Raw genomic sequence first — 8,576 nt, forward strand, 5'->3', positions numbered from 1 at the left:
TTTCTTTCTTTCTTTCTTTCTTTCTTTCTTTCTTTCTTTCTTTCTTTCTTTCTTTCTTTCTCTTCCTTTCTTCCTTTCCTCTTCCTTCATTCCTTCCTCTCCGTTTCTGTCTCTGTCTCTGTCTCTCTCTGTCTCTCTGTCTTTCTCTCTCTCTCCAGGACAGGGTCTCACTTTAGAGTTCAGGCTGGCCTTCAACTCACTAAGTACTCCAGGCTGGCCTCAAACTCACAGTGATCCTCCTGCCTTAGCCTCATAAGTGCTGGGTTTACGGGTGTGTGCTATCATGCCCAGCTCCCTAGAAAATTGTAAAGAGGTAATGGTTGTGCAAAGGGAGAATCTTTGTGCCATGGCTTGGATTTTGTAGAAATCTATTTCAGCCACAGAAATTTATCTGGTGAAGGTGGGAAGTCTTGACCAATTTTGAAGGCATAAAGAAGAGTAATTATCCCTGAATCCCTGGCAACAACTGATCTTTTTCCTGTCTCTATAATTTTCCTTTTCCAGAATGTCATGCAGTGGGCAAAACTGATTTTAATCTTCGTGACAACCCTATAGCCAGGCACATTTTATTACTCTCATGTTTGAGTAGATAAATTCAGTGAGCTGAAATGATGTGTCTGGTCCCACAGATTGCAGGTGCCTAAGCCAGGTGTAGAACCAGCTAACAGCATGAACACCTGGCAATCATAGGAGGTGGCTAATTGCTGAGGATGTACACTATTAGCTTACAGCACCCTGTCAGCCAGGGGCTTTAATTTCTAGTGGTAGCGAGAAGGAGGAGGAGGGCCCATCTTCTAAGGAAATTAATGCATGACATTGGCTAGATGAGGCTCACAGATGACTTCAGAGATGATGGGTTTAGTGCCCCATAATTAAGGAGGAAGACCAGCCCCTGCCAGTCTGACTCAGAGGGCTTACTGAGTCATCCTGTTTGTGCTCTGTGCTGCTATTTATGGGCTTCCCAGTTGCTGATATTTGTTGGGTAAATGCTCACACAACCAGTCTTGCCCTAAGCAATGTCCCTCATGGGGTGTTGAGAATAAATAGGGTGACAGGTGTTGTGGGAGAGTCACTTTAAAGAATTTTTAGTAACTGATTCTTTTTTAAAGTTCTCCATGCTTAAAATATAAGTACGGTATTCTGAAAGAAAATAAAAGCCAAGACCCTTTTAGCAGAGAGCTTTAGAATGTTAAGGCTTTCTGAGAGTGCTGGCTGGAGTGGAGGCTCAGGCCAGGGCTGTTGAAGTTGTTGAGAACAGCTTGGGAAATGAGGAAAAATGGAGACAACAAAGGGAAAAGGCTGAAATGTCACTTAAGCAACTTAGGTTCTGATAATCATTACAAAGACAACAACATCACACTCATAAGCCATGTTGCTCTGTGCAATGAAGTAGACACATTATCCAAAAGGAATGATTGAAGAAAGATTAATGAAGGGCTATTTACAAGGTGTGGGTAGGGTTAGGGGAAACTTCCCAGGGCTAGCAACTGTAGGGAGTCATTACCACATGCAAGCCCACAGGAGCAAGGGGAAAGGGCAGCTACTAAAGCCTAGAGAGGACTAGTTTAGCAGAAGGCCATGTGACTCAACTGAGTCCTTAGATGGAGGACAGCACCCACTGCCACTCCTGCTGACACTGCCCACTGGCCCAAACGCAAAGGAAATAGAGACCAAGGGAACACATATTGTGCAATCCATGAAGGTCAGTGTTCTGGGCTACTGAGTTAGCAGGACAGACAAGGGTGGAGTATGGGTCAAGAGGGTCACACACCAAGCATTCTCCACCATAGGGAAGAGGAGACTGTTAATGCTCCAGGGTTAGACAGGGCCAGGAATTTTTGTTGAAATCTGCTTTCTTAAATTTATATTAATATTAAGGTAATTATCAAATAAATGATTAAAAGTTAAGATGAAATATATTGAGTGTATACCTGGAAACTTTGAGATGCCTTTCTACAAGAGTGTGTCTCTAGGTGGGTATAGTGGCACATGTCTATAATTCCAGCACTCTGGGAAGCTGAGGAAGGAGGACCACAAGTTCAAACCCAGCCTGGGCAACTTAGTAACTTAGTGAAAACTTGTCTCAAATAAAAAATAAAAAGGGCTATGTTATGCTCTGTGTCTAGATATCCCCCCGAAGTTTCATGCAGACATAGGTGCAGCTTTTTCAGAGGTGGCTGAATCTAGAGTGTGATTCATGGTGCAATGCTAGGACTAAGGGTGCTAAGATTAAGGGTGGATGATTACTAAATAATCTACTGATTGGTTTGGCATCGCCCTAATCCCAGGAGCTTGGATACAATGTAAGGGACAGAAAGAGGTTTGTCTTGTCCCTTGTTGTTTTGCTACATTCTTCCCGCCATAAACTGTTTGCCTTGGAGCTAGCTGATTGTGGATTGAAACTTGTATAAACTGTGAGCTAAAGAAAACTTTCCTCCCTTAACTTTGAGTGTTGGGTATTTTGTCTCAGCAATGAGAAAATAACCAAGATAGGCTGAAACTGTGCCTCAGTGTGAAGGCCTTGGATTCAATTCCCAGTGCAGAAAAAAAGTGTGTCTCTTCCTAGAGGCCTACTGAAACTCATTCCAAAGAGGCAAAACAAAGGTAGACTGAAAGTTGAGTGTTTAGTCTCCTGCAGTTTAATGACATGGATGCATTCTTGGGTGATTTCACCCTTGTACAAATGCCATAAAGGGTACTAACACAAACGTAGATGGCTGCAGTGTCATCAGGTGATACAGTTTTATGGGGTCACTGCTGTACATTTGATCCATCATTGGGTAACACATCTTTAGCCAGCTCATGAGGGTGAAACTGAGAAAAACCTGGCTGAACCCTCTAGCTTCATTTGCTTTCAGCTACTCACTGTTAGCTTAAAATCACTAATTTTGGAGGTCACAGAGCCTCGCCTCGCACTAGCTTTGCTGTAGCTAATACCCCTGTTATGTAGGACATGATGATAGCAGTTGCCAAAGGAACTTCTTAGGACTTGAAGGTCACTTTTGTTGCAACAACTATGTCTTCACTTGGCCCTGCACAAATGTCCATGGGTGAACTTTAGACATCAGAGGGCCCAAACCACCCCCTCAAATCATGCTAACACTGCTGCTTTCTGAACCAGAAGATTATGTGCTGCTCACCGCCGATAATGTCACCATGTCTTAAATTACCCAGCTTCTTTATCCCATAAATATTTCTCAACCTTATCCTTTGAGACTTCCTCTTCCATCTCCACTTGGCTACCTGTTGAGTAAACTCTTTCCTTGTGCAAAACTCACCATTTTAGTGATGGGCACAGTGTATGGTGGTGTAAAACTGGCCGGGTTCCATATACCACGCTAAATGGAAACAGTTGAAATGCCACTGAATAATTAAAAGAGTGGGTCTCTATTTGTACCTAAATTGAATAGTTTCTATTTGCTTCTAGATTTAGTTTGTTTGTTATTAATTCATTCAGTAGGCAAAAGCTGTGATGATGAAAAGGTCTACAGTGCTCTCTCCCTGGTACACCAAGGGCCTGCCTCCCCCAACCACCACGGCAGGACAGATGAGCCAGCAGAGATGAGGGAAGGACTCCCTGAGGAGCTGACACGTGAGCAGCCATCCAAAAGCAGTGAGCAGGGGGCAGCCTCCAAGTTCTGAGGAAGAGCTGTGAGATAGCTTGCTTAAAGGCCCTGAGGACTTTGAAAAAACAGCACGAGAACCAGGCTCTAGGAAAGCTGACTGAAGCCTTTGCTCTCAGGGCCATGTGAGCTGCTGCATGATGTATGGACTTTATTTTGAGGGTTACGGGTGATAATTCAAAGGTTCTGAGCAGGAGCATAAGAAGCAGAATTTATCTTAAAAAAAATCTGCTCCAGCTGCTGTTGGAGCATTGATTCCAGAGAAAAGGAAGGAAGGATACGGGTTGGGAGGCTGCCTTAGTGGCTGAGGGATTCCAGTGGTCACGGAGGTTTTGAGGAGTGGCTGGGCGTGGACACACTTTATGTGGCTACTTCACACTCTCCTTCTAATCAAGGATGACTTATTTTTCAAAAGCTGCTTTGTGGAAGGAGTTCAGGGAAGTTAGAGCAGTTTAAAAAAGTTTAATTGCTGTTGTCTAGCTTAGCTTGTCTTAAATTTGCTCAGGAGACTTATTAAAAAGGCACCCCCCCCCCTTTCTTGTTCAGAAGGTTCAGAGTCCAAGACCTAGGAACCTGCATTTGGGAACTCAGGCCAAGAATGAACATTTAAATATTGAGCAGCACCCTCTAGGGTGGCTATTTGAAATTGTGAATATAAAAAACTTGAAGTGCAATTCAGTATTGTGCTTTAAATTCTTCAGATGTATTTGTTATATGCAAAGTAACGATCTGTCTCGTCTCTAACAGAATAGCTTAAGAAGAGCTGGCTTTAAGAGAATAACTAAATGGGGTGGAATCTCCTCCAGTGATTATCTGGAGAAAACTCTCAGAAGTGTTAAGATAAAAAATGATTGAAACTGCAAGTAGTAGTTAATTGGCTATTACAATGTTAGAGAGCAATAATGGCCTTGAACTCACAGCCTGGCTTGTTATTAGCACGCTGTGAGATTACAGCAATTGCAGTTATGCAGGTAAAATTGAAATTTAGTGGCCTTTTCCAAAAGTTGTAAAAAGCAGACACTGACTTTGGCACAGAGCTCACGTCAGCTATGGCAGAATGGCAGCACAGTCTCCACGATATGAAATTCTCTTAAGCTTTGCTCTGAGCTAGGGGAAGTTCTCATTAGATTTTTAAAAATGTAAAAACTTTTATCTATTTATTTGTGACACTGTGGATTTATGTGCCACCATGCCCAACTTTGCTAGAATTTTGTTAAGTTTTCATTTGGGGTTGGAAATGTCTAGTCTTTGCTCGACAGCTCCAACGACTTAATCCCTGGACTCTCCAGAGAGGAGGACAGAGGGCAGCCTAGTGTTTGAGAGCCCTGATAGTCCAAGTGGAGTCTACATGGAAGCACCACAACTGCGCTTGCTGGAACAGCCTCTGAGTTTTGCAGGTGGCTGGCTTGTTTCTGTGTGTTGCTCTTGTTGCTCCATGAGCATTGGTCATCTGTTAGCCTTCATATTTTCTCTCATTCAGCAGGGTTCATACCTGAATTAGAAGATCCTTAGGCCACATTGCCTTATTCCAGATGAAGGAATTATGATGTGCATAGAAGGCAGCCCTCAGAATACATAAAAGGGCAGCCATGAGCTGGAGTTCAGAGCCATTTATGGGTGGTCCAATAGTACCCATTGGACAGTTGAGGTTTCATTTGGGTTTATTTTTCAATAATCAAGTTTTTTCAGAGATGTATTTTCTTCATTTTTATATGTTGCTACCTTGCCAAGGTGGAAGAGAGATTTGCACAAAGAAACCAGACACTGTGTGTGCGGGCTGAGGGTGTTAGTAAGGACAGCACGGGGAAGGACAAATAGGTGCCGAGAGACTGCGTGGTCAACCATTCAACCTTTGTCAAAAAAATTATGCAGTGTTTCTTTGTGTTGTCTCATCTCGGTTTGTTTTTGTGGGTTAAGTCTGAGATGGAAAAAAAGGCTTATTTGTTATAGTCCAAAGGAGAGAGACCTGGAAGGAGGAAATAGAAAACAAAAGGAAAGGTGAGCTGGGAGATCGTATCACTCAGTAAGGGAACACAGAATGCAAATCTGGACATGCCCACATGTAGTTTTCCACTTAGAAACAGACCAAGCAGCAAGTGGTGCGTTTACTTCTTTTTTTCCTCAAGACTTGCTTGCGCTTGAGTGAAAGCGCCCTGAAGTAGACATTCGCCTGCCCTCTAGTGGTGCCCGAGGACATGTACTGGTACGCCGCGGGCCCAGTGTGCGGCTTTGATTGTGCAAGGAGAGCCTTTGGAATCTCACTCATAGAAAGAACGCAGAGCCACTTTCCAGTCAATACAGCAGGTGGAGACACACACTGAAAAACTGGAACACAGGCTTCTCAGCTTTCATGTATGTGGCTCTGATGACTGCTAGGCATCCGGAATTATCAAAAATGGGTTTGACCATTAAGTTACTTGCGATGCTTCATGTTTTCGATTCTTAAAGGATATTAAGATAGGGATATTTAAAACACATACAGTCTCTAAATCCATTAGCCTTCCACACCATTTACTCACATTAAATGCCTCTGATGTGCAGAGACTTGGGGCGGAGCGGGTAAAGGTACAAAGGTTAGTGAGACACAGATCCTGCCTTTAAACGCACCCTTAGATCGGGAAAGAGGATATATTTGGACATAATTACAATACATGGCTGTAGCGTAAACAAAGAGGAGTTTAAATATATGTGTTTACACACAGAGCAACCATGTTAATGTGTCCATGTCCTGATATTTATTGCAGCAATATCTTTTTACATAAAAAAGCACAGAAAGATTAAATAATCTTCATTTCAGATAGCAAAGAAATGGTGAAACTGGAATTTGAATTCAGCTTTTTAAATTTCTCCTTTATTTCAATTAACTTTGACAACCTTTACTGAGAACTTACCAGCTGTGCTATGTGCTATCTGTGCCCAGAAAAAGTTGCTATTACTGGCCTTAGGGCTGTCTGGCAAGGAACTGGGTTATGGAGAAATAATTATACTATGTTATGATGGATGCAATCACGTACGCATGTACAAATTGCTTTTGAAGCAAAATAGCCCAGGCTGTTCTCTGTACATGAATAGCCATACTTTGTGTCACGTGACTCTGAGCCTTGACCATGGTTGAATTGATCAGGAATCTGTAACTTGGCTGAAAGCAATTATCTCTAGGCTTACCCATGGGCTCTACAGAGGCCTAACATAGGGACTTCACCCGGGGGTTGGGGGGTGACTGACTGATCCAACCAATGATGTCTTACAGGCAGTTACCAGTGTGTGAAGCTACAGAAGCAGAGTAGAATTAGGAAAAAAGGAAAGGGGAGGTAGCTGCTGAAAGGGAGAAGCACAAACAGAGAGAAAGAGAGGAACTGATTGTAAGCATGACACTGTCATAGGAGTAAGGGGCCAAAGTCCTTCTTCTCCGGGCAAGCTACTGTTACTTCCTGATGATGTTCCAGGGCTCCAAGCAGCAGGCTGGGCAACTGCATAGATTTTTTTTTTAAATAATTGACTAAGTTTATTGGTATGGTTTAGATGTACATAACAATCACACTTATCATATGGAATTTGTACCTGTACATGATAGATCTTGATTCTTATTTTTTGAAGGAAGGGGATGGGAATGGCAGAAAAATTAACTGCATAGATTGAGGCCTATACTTCCTTATTGCCTCACTAGGTTTTAACCACCCATATCACCTGAGGTGACATGAGCCTGGCTCTGCTCCCTGCCACAGAGTCTAAATGAAGTGGTTGGGGAGTAGGGAGTGAAGAGGTGTGGCTGGAAGGGAGGGTCAGCAAAGGCTTCACCAGGAGGGGAGGCCCAAGAGGAGTTTTGAAGTATAGGTGGGAGTTCTGCCGAGAATTTCAAAGTACAGGAGGTGTTCCACCTGTTCTGTGCTTCCTCTGGAACTGAGCTTGACTGGCTGCTAAACTTTAATTTCCACCTTCTTTTTTCAAAATAATGATGACAGAAATTTTCTCTTTAGGAACTCTGGTTTGGAGAGAGAGGAAGGGGTAAGAAGGACTTTCCCTTTTGTGGAGGTTTGGAGTCCTCAACCTTGGTGGCTTTGGTCACACGGTATGGCTTTAAATATTGGCATGTTTTCCTCAACTAAGATATTGATACTGAGTAGGCAGGGAACATGTAAAACTGCATAATAGATATATAAGTTATATCTTATTATCATAGGCAATTTGGGGAAGTTTTAAATTTTTATACTGATTAAAGGTTTGTCACGTATGAATCAGGTTAAGTCTTCTTTTTTCTCTCTTGGCTTATTTTTTGTTCTTTTTTTATACTCATTTGCATAACAGACAGGGAATCTTATGATCCTGGCCTAAAATCACACTTGAAGAAATGTGAACTTTTCCTTTCAATGGTAATTAAGATGTTATTTCCACCTGAAAACAAATCTTGGTATAGTATGAAATAGTAAGGAAAATTTGCATATATTTTAGAGACAAAGCACAAGTTTTCTGACAGATTTTTGCTTTGAGCTATGGCCTCCAAACCGGCTTGATTTACTTTTATGTACCCTAACAGGAATTCCATGGAAAAGTTGGAGAAGTACTGGGTTAAGCTTTTGTCTCAACTTCCTTACATTGTTCAAATTCTTCCCATTACAAATTCATATAGAGCTATGCGTTGTTTAATGGCGAGGACACCCTCAGAAATGTGTTTTGTGGCTGTGATAGGGGGTGCTTTATCAAATGTAGACGATGTAGCCCAAACATTGTGAGCTTTTGATGTGATCTTGATGTAGGAGGCCTTTGCTGGCCCAACATGGCATGTTTTATAGTAAACTTTTTTGTTCTAAGTGGGAGGAATGCCCATAAAACAATCATTGTAGGACTGCAAATGTATAAACCAGCATTATAACTTTTTTATCAAGTATTATGTATTGTACATAGTGGTATATGCTATAGTTTTGTACAACTGGCAATACAATAGGTGTGTTTACA

This window comes from Chinchilla lanigera, unplaced genomic scaffold (genome assembly GCF_000276665.1).
Source record: "Chinchilla lanigera isolate Chin_1 unplaced genomic scaffold, ChiLan1.0 scaffold00045, whole genome shotgun sequence".
Lineage (NCBI taxonomy): Eukaryota > Metazoa > Chordata > Mammalia > Rodentia > Chinchillidae > Chinchilla > Chinchilla lanigera.